Source organism: Bubalus kerabau, chromosome 2 (assembly GCF_029407905.1).
Source record: "Bubalus kerabau isolate K-KA32 ecotype Philippines breed swamp buffalo chromosome 2, PCC_UOA_SB_1v2, whole genome shotgun sequence".
NCBI classification, from domain to species: Eukaryota; Metazoa; Chordata; class Mammalia; order Artiodactyla; family Bovidae; genus Bubalus; species Bubalus kerabau.
This window is the reverse complement of record NC_073625.1, coordinates 12,744,006-12,758,563: the sequence shown is the minus strand read 5'-3', so window position 1 is coordinate 12,758,563 and position 14,558 is coordinate 12,744,006. Positions and strand designations below refer to the sequence as shown.

General features: G+C 48.6%; 1 long non-coding RNA gene across 1 annotated transcript; it reads right to left on the bottom strand.

Moving 5' to 3' along the window:
* Positions 1 to 3,047: 3,047 nt before the first annotated feature.
* Positions 3,048 to 7,434, bottom strand: LOC129644605 (uncharacterized). The gene is made up of 3 exons (XR_008710869.1): positions 7,239 to 7,434; positions 6,145 to 6,246; positions 3,048 to 3,172 (listed from the first exon to the last, which is right to left on the bottom strand). It is a non-coding gene; the product is annotated as an uncharacterized LOC129644605 (long non-coding RNA).
* Between the last annotated feature and the right edge of the window lie 7,124 nt (positions 7,435 to 14,558).

Here is a 14,558-nt window from a genome sequence, read left to right as displayed (position 1 = left end):
TCCGAGTCCTTAGAATTAAAGAATTATAAAGGAGACATGCATCCGGGGTCACCTCATGCTCACTCATGCAAACTGAGGGCCACTCTGTCCCCATCAGCATGCCTCATGAGGGCAGTGATGGCCAAGAGCCTGCTGCCAAGCTCTGAGCCAGATGGCTTGTGAGGAGCACTGGCTCATCCCCGACAGGGCACATAGGCTTCGGGCAAGTCATTCCCAGGCTCTGGGAGCCTTCTTTTCACCCAATCAGGAAAAAGAAAAAAAAAAAAGAAAGAAAGAAAACGCTTAGGCCATATTGATTGTAGGACTTCCTAAAGTTCTTTTAGCAAATGCTTTTGGTATGGGTAGCCTGGAATGATTCCAAAAGTGGGTATGGAGAACAGCGGAGGACTGAGAATGGGGGCTTCTGAAGAACGACCGAGAAACATCGGGGCTGTTCAATCAGGAAAAGAGATGCTGGGAGAGGGGGCAGGGCTGTGACAGTCCCACCAGGTGGATGCCCATTTGCATCCCATCACGTTAGTAACAATGACTATTTTTTTGTTGAGGTATAGTTGATTTACAATGTTGTGCTAATCTCTGCTGTACAGCAAAATAACTCATTTATACACATATACACATTCTTTTCATTGAGTTAGACAAGGCTGTGGTCCTAGTGTGATTAGATTGACTAGTTTTCTGTGAGTATGGTTTCAGTGTGTTTGCCCTCTGATGCTCAAAATTCTCCAAGCCAGGCTTCAGCAATATGTGAACCGTGATCTTTCTGATGTTCAAGCTGGTTTTAGAAAAGGCAGAGGAACCAGAGATCAAATTGCCAACATCTGCTGGATCATGGAAAAAGCAAGAGAGTTCCAGAAAAACATCTATTTCTGCTTTATTGACTATGCCAAAGCCTTTGACTGTGTGGATCACAATAAACTGTGGAAAATTCTTCAAGAGATGGGAATACCAGACAACCTGATCTGCGTCTTGAGAAATTTATATGCAGGTCAGGAAGCAACAGTTAGAACTGGACATGGAACAACAGACTGGTTCCAAATAGGAAAAGGAGTACATCAAGGCTGTATATTGTCACCCTGCTTATTTAACTTATATGCAGAGTACATCATGAGAAATGCTGGGCTGGAAGAAACACAAGCTGGAATCAAGATCTCTGGGAGAAATATCAATAACCTCAGATATGCAGATGACACCACCCTTATGGCAGAAAGCGAAGAGGAACTCAAAAGCCTCTTGATGAAAGGGAAAGCGGAGAGTGAAAAAGTTGGCTTAAAGCTCAACATTCACAAAACGAAGATCATGGCATCCGGTCCCGCCACTTCATGGGAAATAGATGGGGAAACAGTGGAAACAGTGTCAGACTTTATTTTTCTGGGCTCCAAAATCACTACAGATGGTGACTGCAGCCATGAAATTAAAAGACGCTTACTCCTTGGAAGGAAAGTTATGACCAACCTAGATAGCATATTCAAAAGCAGAGACATTACTTTGCCAGCAAAGGTCCATCTAGTCAAGGCTATGGTTTTTCCTGTGGTCATGTATGGATGTGAGAGTTGGACTGTGAAGAAGGCTGAGGGCTGAAGAATTGATGCCTTTGAACTGTGGTGTTGGAGAAGACTCTTGAGAGTCCCTTGGACTGCAAGGAGATCCAACCAGTCCATTGTGAAGGAGATCAGCCCTGGGATTTCTTTGGAAGGAATGATGCTAAAGCTGAAACTCCAGTACTTTGGCCACCTCATGCGAAGAGTTGACTCATTGGAAAGGACTCTGATGCTGGGAAGGATTGGGGGCAGGAGGAGAAGGGGACAACAGAGGATGAGATGGCTGGATGGCATCACTGACTCGATGGATGTCTCAGTGAACTCTGGGAGTTGGTGATGGACAGGGAGGCCTGGTGTGCTGCAATTCATGGGGTCACAAAGAGTCGGACACGACTGAGCAACTGATCTGATCTGATACATTCTTTTTTGTATTCTTTTCCATTATGGTTTATCCCAGGTGGAAAAAAAAGAGTACAGACTAAGGGTCCAGGTTCTGCCATTTGCTGTCTGTATGATTTTGGAGAAATTAAACTCTTTGATTTTCAATTTCTTCTTCAATAAGTTATGGTTAAAAATACCTTTCACACAAGGTTGTGGTCAGTCTTCAGAAAGTGCATACCCGATGGCACTAGCAGTAAAGAACCTGCCTGTCAATGCAGGAAACATAAGAGATGCGGGTTCGATCCCTGGGTCAGGAAGATCCTCTGGAGGAGGGTACAGCAACCCAATCCAGTGTTCTTGCCTGGAGAATCCCCATGGACAGAGGAGCCTGGAGGGCTACAGTCCATGGGGTCGAAGAGTCAGACACGACTGAAGCGATGCACAGTCATTCATTAAGTGTTAAGGAGAAAATAACAATGACTTAGCTTTCACTGGGTCACTCAGGATGTCCATCCCCCTGCAATTAACCCGGCGTTCCCAGAATCCCTTGGGGGTGCCACATTAATGCCCAAGACACACACGGTCGGTTTGCTTGTCACCCGCCGTGTGGTTGCTCTTGGCCTGCTCCGAGTCCTCTGTCAGGACACTGCTTTCCCTGCCACCAGAGAGGCGCTGGAGGCTTCCAAGCCAAGGGACTGCAGGGTTGCACCACGTGGTGGAGGAGCGGGGCATTCTCCCCCTCATGGGATTGACTCTGAAGACCCAGTCCCAAAGCTGCTTCCCTGGTGACCACCATGTATTAGTTTATAGCATTTATTTATAGCATTTCCTTGCCTATATGCTCTCTATAGTTCACTGAAAGAAGTCCAGTGGGGCTGAGTAGTGCCCAAAGCCGACTGTGAACCGTACCCCATGCCATGCTCAGAATCACTCCGACCCCACTGCAATCTAAGCTTGGTTATCAGGCCGCTGTTTGTGCCTGGTTTCTTCTTCCTCCAAGACAAGCTCTTTCCCCAGAGACTCTTCAGTCCCTCCTGCATTGAACAGGTCCACCCCAAGGTTCACCAGGCCTGCTCAGACATGCCTGACCAGCCTTGGTTCTCACCATGATTCCCTCCAGGCTCCCTGAGGGCCAGCCTGCTGATGGGAGAGGCGCTGCGCTGATGCCTTCCAGGATCAAGACCAGTGAGAGAAGCTCCAAGGAGACAGAATTGTTTTCCTTATTTGTTGAGTCCCAAATCGAATGGATCTGCCTGTAGGTGGAATGAAATGTCTCAGGTGACCATGAGTGTCCTGAACCATGAACTGTTTAAGTCAGATGGTGCTTTATCAGGGATGTCATTAAAAGATGCCTAGAGTGTCAGACATCACCCTAGAAATCTGTGCATCTATCATCTTTCACGGGGCAAGTCTCGCTGGGAAAGCACTTCTTGAATGCCCCAGAGAACAGATCTCAGGCTTAGCAACTGGTTTCATTGCTCTGGGAGAATAATCACTCCGCATTCCTCTTCGGAATCTAGTTTGGACAATTCAGACCCTCCTGTTTGCACATGGAAGAGTGTTGTACAGCAGCCAGGACCTTCTGCAACTTCTACAGTAGCCAAGGGTACTGCCATGTGATTGGCACTAAGGAAGACCCTCTGCGTATCATCACACTTTGGGGGATCAAGTTTTCCCAGGAGAAGAGATCATCTGAGGAGGAGGGCATGAAGCAGAGGCACATTCATATTTTCAGCTTACAATAGTAAAAATAAACACTGGGTTTAAGTCAAAAGACTGGAGATTGAGCTGCATTGCTATCAAACATGCAAACTGGGACTCCAGGCAAGTCATGGAAATTCAGAGCCTCCATTTGCTCTACTATAAAATAGGCCTAATAACAGGCCTAATAACATCATAAGGCCAATGCAAGAGAGGCAGAAGACATGGGTTTGAACGCTGGGTTGAGAAGATCCCCTGGGGAAGGAAATGGCAACCCACTCCAGTATTCTTGCTGGGAAAATCCCATGGATAGAGGATAGGGTCGCAAAGAGTCAGACATGACTGAGCCACTGGGCATGCATATGTGCATAAGGCTAATCTAAGGAACTGAGATAATCATGTAGAATGTGTTCTGAGCTACAGTTGGCTTTCCCAAAGCTGAGTTCTCCTTTGTGTCTTATTCAGCCCTCTATGTAATGGGGACAAACAAATCTGACTCCACATTGGACCTGTTTCTTTTACTTTTACCTTTGCATTCTATTCTACAATAATGTTACCTGTTGCCTGAAATACATAGGAAAGCCATTCTCAAGGCTCTGACTTTTAAAGGTGTAACACTTTCCCATTCATATAGAGATAAAATGTTGCAGAACAGAGAACAATATTTGTCTTGTTTGAAATTTACAGGAGCATCACGACCTGACCGATGTAGACAGCTGTGAGAACAAAGGATTCTGATGCCAAGAAGTTTGCAACAACCAACCACATACCCTTCCCTCTTAGTAAAAGAAGCCTGAATTCGAACTCAGGGAAGGTGGTTCTCTGAGACACTAGTCCATCATCTTCTTGATCTGCTGGACTTTCAAATAAATGAAAGACTTACCTTTTCCTCACCCCAACAATTCGACTCTTGATTTATCTGCCTATCATTTAGCAAGGAGTATGGAGCTCGGGCTTGTTAACACTCACCCCCATTGTCTGCATCGGCACCTGATATGCCCCACCAGAGTTCAACAAATGTCCACTGAATGAACTTAATGTTTCTCCAGAGAAAAACCATCTCTAGAAGAGTACCAATAGATCCATGTTCTAGGGAAGCTAAATCTTCCTTTAACTTAGGCAAGATTCCTGGTGCAGCCAGAGCACGTTGCCAGGGTGATTCAGAGGCAAGGAGCCCTGCTGTGTGGCTGTGCCCAATCCTAGGAGCCTTGGCAGCTGGTAGAGTGAACTCTCTAGAATTCACACTCTAGAATGAAGTTTGCCCACAGAATGCTCACAGTAGAAAGTGGCAGAGCCCCATCAAGGAACAGATGCTTCCCTGAACATCCACCTTGCTCAGCAGCCTTACCCACAGCATCTCAGCAGGCAGGCTTCAAGCTCAGCATCGCAGTCACCAAGAGCCACGTGTGTGCATCTCTGGGGCACTCACACATGATGGCAAACATGGAAGTCACTTACCCAAAGGTTTATGCAAAACCACGTCCTCTCGCGAGACCTCCCAACCCACTCTGCCACTGCGTGGAGACCCTTCACTCAGGCCTAGGCACCAGGGAAGCACCCACCCACTCCTTCATCCAATAAGCACTGAAGGAGGCTCAAACCCAGGAAAACAAATGCCCTGCCTCAGGGAGCATTCCTGTCTCTTCAGGCGGCAGACATTATGTAATAATCAAACGAACAAATATGTAAGTGCAACTGCTATCCTTGCTCTGAAGAAAAGCTACAGGGGATGCTGGGGACCTCCAAGAGGCCACCATCAGAACAGGCTTCTCTGAAGAAGCGACATGGAACTCAGCCTTCAGGTTGAAGAGTAGAGTCAAGCTCTTGAACAGCAGGAACGGCGTTTGCAAAAGGGGAATGTGCCTGAGATAGTCCGAGAGTTGCCAAAAAGGGTGTGTGGCTGAGAATAGTCTTCCAGTGGTCCAGAGGTCCATGTCAAAGGTTTAATCTACCTTATCCTATATGCAGGGGATGACCAGTAAAGGATCTTCTGTGGAGACTAGTGAGATGAGATTTGGGGCTTTAAAAAGATCAGCCCTGGGACTTCCCTGATGGTCCAGTGGCTAAGACTCCAGGCTCCCAATGCAGGGGGCCCAGGTTCAATCCCGGGTCAGGGAAGTAGACCCTATATGCCACAGCTAAGACTCAGCACAGCCAAAGAAATAAATATTAAAGAAAAAAACAACAATAACAGCCCCAAAGAAGAGGGTGGAAGGAACTCAAGAGTGGAAGCAGTTAAAATGTTGTGTCGGTGGGCAGGGGGAAGGGGGTACAGTGCTGATCTGCACAAAAGTAGGGAAGCAGACTAGGTTGATTCTGTTCAAGGTGCCTAGGAAAAGGTGAAAGAACAAGGGGAAAACAACCCTGTGTTCTCAGGGAAAATTATAAGAATACATTTAAAGCAATCCTAAAGTCTTAGAGTCTGAAGACATATAATTAGAGTCAAAAGATAGATCGGCAGCCCACATCGTTCACAGAGCCTAGGGCTAGTACTTAGAGAAGAAAAGGATAAAAGGAAACACACCAGTTTGTTAACAGCAGTTATCTCGGATCATGGCAGCTTTCTTCCTTCCATCTTCATGGGTTTCTGTTTTCCAAGTTGTCTATAATCATGTATGCGTTTCTTCTAAAATTGGGAAGAAATCCATAGATTAATTGAAAAAATAATAATGTCTTCTTCTCACTTCCTGGGTGTGTCTCTGGGAAGGAATTAAAGGTGTTTGGTGGGTTTCATCTTCCCAGCGGGACACTTATCCTTCCTACCGAATAAAGAGGGAGAGGCATTCTCACTCCTAGAAAGTCCTAGATCCTTAGAACAAACACACACACACACACACACACACACACTTGCGGTTTCTTCCTTCAACTGCCTTCGTAATACATAGGGTTTTCGTCTGCAGCTGACCCCCTACCCATCTAGGTAGGGGCCCTAGATGGTAGGGGCTCTAGGCCCCTGCCTCCCAGAAGGGCTCCCCTCCAAACTGACCACTCCACGAGCTACTGACAAGTGGACCAGAGATGTGCACAGGACTCTATGCCAACTGGATTTTCTCTCCAGAATTTGGAACTGAGACAGTGAGACTCAGTGAAGAAAGATGATGGACAAAACCGTGGTTGTGTAGCATCAGGGCAAAGTTGATACAAGTGGTCCTCCTCTCAGAGCACAGCCAAAGCCATGAAGAAGTACAAGCCAAGACACTCCCCAAGGAGACCCCCCTCCCCACAGAGGGATGGGAACAAAAACAGAAGCAAATCAGAGCTCCATGAATCAGATGCGAATCCATGGTTCCGTGGAAGGCAGAAGAAAGAAGCTGCTTCCACCTGCTGCCCACCTCATTCCACAGACGGCCTATCTCCCCTCAGCTGTCTGAGAGGGGAGCTGTGGTGTTCCTTCAATAGATCCTGTTTACTTGAATTCTCTCAAAGGGTTTCTCTTCCTCATAAAGCCAAAGAGCTTCAACTAAGAAACTCTCCTCCTATTCAGCTAGCAGCCCGGCTTCTCCTCGCCTTCCAGCAGATTATCCATCCCGCCCAGGCCTAAGTCACTGTGACCTGGGGAAGGCCACGTGCTTCCCTCCAACCAGGCCCTGCCACCCAACCCAGTCAGGCCACACTCACACTCCAAGCCAAGCCAGCTCCATCATCCTCAAAGCTGAGCGAGCCAAGAGTGGGCTGCAGCTCCCCTCAAAGGCCGTCCTGCGTCTCTACCAAGAAGAACTCCGTGCCCTGTGGCCTCGTGACCTCCCCCCAAGGCAGAGGTTTGCCCCTCAGGGAGAAGCCCTCCCCCCATATAAGGGCTTAGGGCCCAGCAGCGCCTGCCTTAAGCCAGAGGAGGCAGGGAGTTTGACAGCTCCAAGGTAAAGCCTCTTTTTATTAAGACAACACAGCAAACTTTTTTTAACCACAGCTGACATCACTCTAATAAATCACCATCATGTCTTGTGGGATAGAAAAAGCCAAAACACTGTCACATTTGATTTTCCTGGCTACTCTCGCCTCGAGAACAAACCATGTGTTTTTAATCAACAATACTTTGTTTTGCATTTCTCAGACCCCAATACTCTTTAAATAGTTGCTTTGACCAGAGGGCTATTTTAAACCCAGGGCCAGCTTCTTTGCAGAGGACATTAAGAAACAGAACACCATGTTACCGGGTCCCCAAGCTTATCCAGGGCACTTTCTCTGGCTGGATGATAATGTATTAGGAGGCTGTCTCTGTCTGTCTCAGAGGGGGCTTTCCTTGTCCCTCTTTGGGAATTTAATTAGATGTCTTCCCAGAAAGTTAGAGGGTTTATTTTGTTTTTGGGTTTTTTTTTTGGTTTCACTAACAGGCAACCCAACTGGGTTATGGGAAAACGGCAAATTCCCAGCCAAAGGAAACATAGAAAGTCACATCTGGGACCAGGATTCCAGAGCAGTGAAAGAGGAGGTGGCAGAGGAAGGGGACTGTTGGAGGGGAAATGAGCAATGAAATAAGGTTTCTGGAATGGCACATGTCAATTTCTGTCCAGGCTTCTTGCGGGCTGATGGGTTCGGACAAACCCAGTGAAGCCTGCGTGGATTCATCCTTTGCATCTTGGGGAATGGGTACCACCTTCAGGCAAGAATAAGCTGTGTACAGAAATCTCTCACTAAAGTGGCTACTCCCCTGACTGCCCAGTACACCAGGATATCAGAAGTGATTTGCAGCTGGGTTCATCCTATCCTGACATAGGTCTGCAACAACACCTGGCTTTAGAAAGATGATAGAAGGCGACTGAGAAAGACCTTATCGTCAACTAGAGAACACTCTAAACTATCTATGGAACAGTTTGGTTGAAGCCCAGTGGAACAGCCCAGCCAAAAATATAGACATGGCTTCCGTGTGGTTCTGGTGTCAACTACCATCCCTCAGCTGTCTGGCAAAATCCTTGTCCTTGATTGACTAGTGAAATCCTCCAACACAGGTCAGCTGAAGACTCACTTCTTCCCTGGAGGTCCTAATGGTTCACCCTCTGCTGATCGGATGGTGCATGCCACCCAGGGCGGCCCCAGGCTCATACACCCAGGCCCAGACCTCTGCATGTCACACCCACCCCTCCCTGGGTCTGAGCCAACAGTCTTAGAAAACTCACCCTCAGTTGTTCAAAGTTCACTCTTTCATGGAGTCTTCATCAACTATACACTCTGGTTATTCGTTTTTCTGTGTATTATTCCACGAAACCACAGAATATGTAAGCATGATGCTGACCCATGGAAAACCTACTCTGTCAATGTTCTCTGCAAAATTCCCTGTCCCCACATTCCCCAAACACCCCAAACATGATGGCTACATGCATCATCATGTAGCCATGACGGGAAAGGCAGTAGTTTACATGAACGCCTGTAATTGGGAGGGGGTGATCTTCCAGGCTAAATGCGATCAGCAAGGACCTCTCCCATGACTCAGAAGCCTTTGTGCCATGGTCAGATCTGTCTCCCTCGCACAGATAAGCTAGTGTTAGTAGCCATGACTTGCAGGCTCACTGGAAGTTGCTGTTATCATAGTCAACTCTAGGGGATTTCATTTGGCCACATACGGATCTTGGGGCTGACTACAAGTCCAGGTTAGGGATTACTTTCCAGTTACTTCCTTGGTGGCTCAGACGGTAAAGCATCTGTCTACAATACAGGAGACCCGGGTTCGAGCCCTGGGTTGGGAAGATCCCCTGGAGAAGGAAATGGCAACCCACTCCAGTACTATTGCCTGGAAAATCCCATGGACAGAGGAGCCTGGTAAGCTACAGTCTATGGGGTCACAAAGAATTGGACACGACTGAGCGACTTCACTTTCACTTTCCAGTTAGGTATTACAGATAGATATTTAATTCATGGCCTAGCACCTTAATGTTCTACAACAAATGTTTTCATTCATTTAGATATCTTCACAGGATAAAGTAGGAAACCTGGAAAGATAATGAAATATTGGAAATCTTCTGGTTGCTATTTACGTGGGTATTCAAGAACAGATTCAGAAGGAGGGGTTCATGTGCGTGTGTGTATATGTGTGTGTCTGTGTGTGTGTTTGGTGGGGTAAATTAAAGATTCCCGGCAGGAACACACTCAAGCAAGCCTCTGGAGTTGCCTCGCAGATTTCTTCCTGTGTTCACCTCCACCTGCTTCCCAGGTCAGCCATCCCTGGCCATGGCCAGATGCACCGAGATATCAGGATTAAGAAAAGATAGATCCTTGCTCCCGAGTGTGTGGCCCGTGCACAGATTGCCACGCTTGTTAGAAATGGTCAAGTTCCATTGTCCCACACAGATGGACTCAGAATCTGCATTTTAATAACATTCCCTGGGAGATTTGTATGAAACATTAAATCTGAGAAGCACTGGTATTTCTTAGCTCTGACTAAGAACCACCTGGCTTTTGATAGTAAGATCTGATGCTAAACTAGAGGTCCTAAACCCCAGTCCCTGAACCAGTACTGGTCTGAAGCCTGTTTGGAACTGGGCTGCACAGCAAGAGGTGAGCTGCCTGCCATTGAGCTAAGCTTCATCCACAACTCCCCATCACTCGCATTACTGCCTGAACCATCCCTGCTCCACCCCCGTCTGCGGAAAAAATTGTCTTCCACGAAACTGGTCCCTGGTGCCAACAAGTTTGGGGACCGCTGCTCTAGACCAATGAAATCAGAGTTTCTAGACATGGGGCCCAGGCTTTGGCATTGTAACCATTCCAAGTAACTTCAGCGTACAGACCAGGTTGAGACCACTGGTTCACAGAGTGATCATGTCCTATGTCTCACACGGCTGACATCACAGCCAGCTTTTGAACCAGAGCCTGAGATCCAAGCACCACGTGGGTGGCCTATCCATGGTAGGGATGTCTGCTCCTCTGAGGACCAGAGACAAGCAGGGAAGAACAGCCGTGAATCTCCAGGAAGCCCGGGCCTAAAGGATGCAGCGTTCCTCTCCCAGACAAGCCAAGGAGGCTAGGGCAGGAGGATCAGACTGAAGAACACGGTTACTGCACCACGGAGACCCACAGGTCACACTGGCTGTGACCTCCCTGGAAAGGGCAGGTGCAGCTGCCCACAGATCAGGAGCCACCCCCACCCCGCCCCCTACCCAGAGGGAAGCCCCAGCAGCTCCTATCTCAGTGCCCCCAGAAAAGCCAGGCCAGAGGGTGGAGGATTTCAGCCAGATTTAATGGAAGCTTTACAAACAAAATATGCTTATTAGTAAATAATAATTATAGAGGAGCAGGTGCCCCGGGGGGAACAGGTAATGTTGGATTCCACTGTCGAATGCCTTCCATGAACAAGCCCTGTCTGAAATTAAAACATCCCTGCTGTCAACACGAGTGTTTAAAGAGACCCGGGTTTCTGTACTGGAAGCCATACCTCTAATGCCGGCAGTTCATGGCTTCCTCGTTTATAGGGAGCTCTCACACTACTAATGCTTTTAAGCCTCACGACAAGCCTGGGAGTCAAGAACTTCTCATTACCCCATTTTATAGATGAGGAAACAAGTATTAAACCTGGGTATTAAAGGGGGCAGGCCCAGGTCGCTCAGCTAGTGATCGGGGAGCTAGGCCTTGGGGTACAAGGCCAGTGCCCACTGCCCTGCTCTACAGCTGCCTTCCAAAGTGCACTGATGTCATTTGGTCAGAACGCTAATCCCACTGGAAAACTTGCCCTCTTTCACTTCCAGAATTTCCTTTGCTGCTGGGCACCAGAGCCTTTGGGCCCTACCCTTCTATGTCCTGTGTGCCAGCTAACCTCTAGGGAGACACGTTTGTGGCACCCAGGTGGGCCCCTCTCTGAGACCTAAGGCAGGGATGAGCTGGAGTTTGCCAGCCAACAAGAGAGTGGAGGGCACGAAAAACTGGAAGAAGTTATTCATAGGTGCACGCACACACACATGTAGTTTCTCAACTGTAGGACATATTCAGGGTCCTGTTTCCAGTCACCTCAAAATTCCAGGTGGAAGTCACGAGCCAAAGAAATCATGAACCCTTCCAATATGGCGACCAAGTCATAAACGTCATCACCAACTTGCAGAAGATTGAAAAATCCAGGAACAAATTAGCCTGGTGAAGACAGTGACTTGTGGAGCCGTCTCAGAGAAGAGTCAGGAAAGCCAGCGACTTTAAATCCTTTCAAGTTTCTTAATCGAGTTACACTATTATTTGAAATTGGCAGAACACCAATGGATTTAGTCCAAAGACATAATATATGACTTTTTTTTTTTTTTCTGGTTTTCTTTTTTAAGGGCATTAGGGTTTTAGTTCCTTTTTTCCTTCTTCTTGAGGGTTGGGTTTTTTTTTTTTTTTTTGGCAATATGTCGCTTTCTTTTCTCAAATCCATTTTCATCCAACATGCAGAAAATGGAGGCATTCCAGGGAGCCCTACACCTCCCTTCTCCTTGCACCCCTCGAAGAGCAGGCTGCTCCATTAAACCGGCCTGCAGCCACAGGCAACAGCATAGGATTTTGTGCAAATGGTTCTGCTGTTCCCTTGCAGCAACAGAGGGTGGGGGAGCCCTCATCACAGGATCACCCCCGAGATTTTGGAGGAACCTTGCCCTTCAAAGGCCTCCTCCACTCCCTCCCTCCCGGGGGCTCCACTCACAAGGGCGTACAACCCCAGGCCTCCCTTTGTATGGCCTCCCAGCCTGCCCCAGGCCTCAGCCTCCCTTCCTGGGGAGCGCCCTGAGAGGCTGTCCAGGGCGCTGGGAGTTGCTCGCTCCTGCAACTCCCCTCCCACAGGCCCTGAGAAACCCCGGAGATCAAAGAGCTCAGCAGCAGACCAGGTGTCCAGCCTCGTCCACAGGCCACGATTAATCAAACTCCTGACTCACAGGGAGATCAAACCCGGCCCCCCGCCAGCTGTTGGTTAAAGCTGGCCTTCAAGTTGCCCTCATTAAATTTCCTCTCCCTCTCCCTGCTGACTCCTGCCCCGTGACCGCCTCTCTTGGATCTTTCTCTCAGCGCCTGTTTCCTCTCCCTCCTCCCCCCTTCCACCGGCCTCTCAGTCTCCGATTCCACCGCGCTCCCTCCTGCGCCCCCCAGCCACCACCCCCTCTCCCTGACACCCCAGCTGCTCTGTTCTCTTGGTCCAATTCTTCAAAAATCCATGGTCCCCAGACTCCCTCGCCTAGACCCTCTCTCCCGGACCCTCCTGCTCAGACCCTGAAAGTTCCAAGAGGAAGTTATCAGGGGCGTCTGCTGTGGCTCAGAGAGCGGGTTTCCCCAGCTCTCAAGGCCAAGGGTGAGTTCACCCATGCGGAACTGAATGCTCACCTGATCCTCTCTGCAGCAGACACAGGCCTCTTCAGCACCACACACACACAGACCCACAGAAACACACGTGTACATATACACACAAACACACTCACATATAGCCATAGACACATACAGACACACACACACACACACACACACACAGGCACACACAAACGCGGACCCACAGAAACACATACGTACATATAGACAGACGCACTCACAGAGACCTATAGACACACAGACACCCACACACACAGGCCGCAGACACCCACACACACACAGACCCACAGAAACATGTGTACATATGCATGCAGACACACACATACCCATAGACACATACAGACACCCCCCCGCACATACACAGACACACATGCATACACATACACATATATACATACACAGATATACACACAAACACATACATACATATGCACTCATACACAGACATATACAAATACAAGCACATATACATGTGCACACGTACATAACACATATATGTACCTATACATGTACACATACATAACTGCACACATACATACCTGTGCGTGTACACATACAGACATAGTTACTACATGTGTACGCATATACATGCCTACACACATACACACAGATACCCACACATGTACACCTACATGTACATGCCTATGAGTGTACACATATACATATCTATACACATGCATACATATATGTGTACCCATACACACGTTTCCCTGCTGGCCCATCCCCACCTTAGCACAGTTCATGACCCACCCCCAGAAGGACTGTCTGCCCCTGAACAGGAAGCAGCAAATACCCCTAGAAGCCTCAGCCTGGGGCACAAGCCTCCTCCTCCCAGCTCTGCCCAGCACCGGGAAGGAGGCACATTTTGGATCCTGACTTCTCCCCGGCTGATGTGTCAAGAACATTCACTCCAGTTGTCTGAGGTTTGTTTTTATACACTTTTTCCTACAACAAACACTGACAAAAAAAAAAAAAAGCGAATCCAGGCTGCAGAGCACTGTCCTCTCTTTCTCCGTCTCTCTATATACATCTATGTATTTTTTAACTTGTTTTCCATTTCAGTGGTTCTTCAAGCGCACAGGCGTGAGAAAACACAGATGGATCAGAGCAGGCAGTGTTGGAGCCGCGCGGGAGACTTCGCACCGCGCTGGAGATTTTTAGAAGTCTTGGAAGACCTCAGGAGGCAAGAGAGGGTTTTTTTTTTTTTGGTTTGGGGTGGGGTTTTTTTTTTTTTGTCATTTTCTCCTTATAGACTTGGAACGTTCTCCTCTCTTCCTCTCCCGGTTCTATTTCTCTAGCCCTGGCATCACCTGCTGCCGCGGCTGGGAACACAAGGTCCCTTGGCCTCGGTGCCTGGGTCGCTGTGGCTGCCCTGGGCTTGACCCCTCTACCTGTCCATGTTTCCCCAGCTGTGGTGAGGAGAGCCCCGGGAAGGGGGGGGCGGGTTACGAGAGGCCATCCATCACACGGGCGGCAGCAGAGGCCTGAATGAGGGCCAGAGGGGTCAGGGCTTGCCCACTTGGGCAGCTCAGCAGGGGGGAGGCGGGAGCATTACAAATTGTTGAGATATCAGGGCCAGCCTTGATGGATGGTGCAGATTCAGGACCGAGATGCTGCCACCGGGCCCAGTTCGTGCTCTGGTCCTCCCCGGCTTCTTCCCAGCCCACCACCCCAACCCCCCCGGTGGCC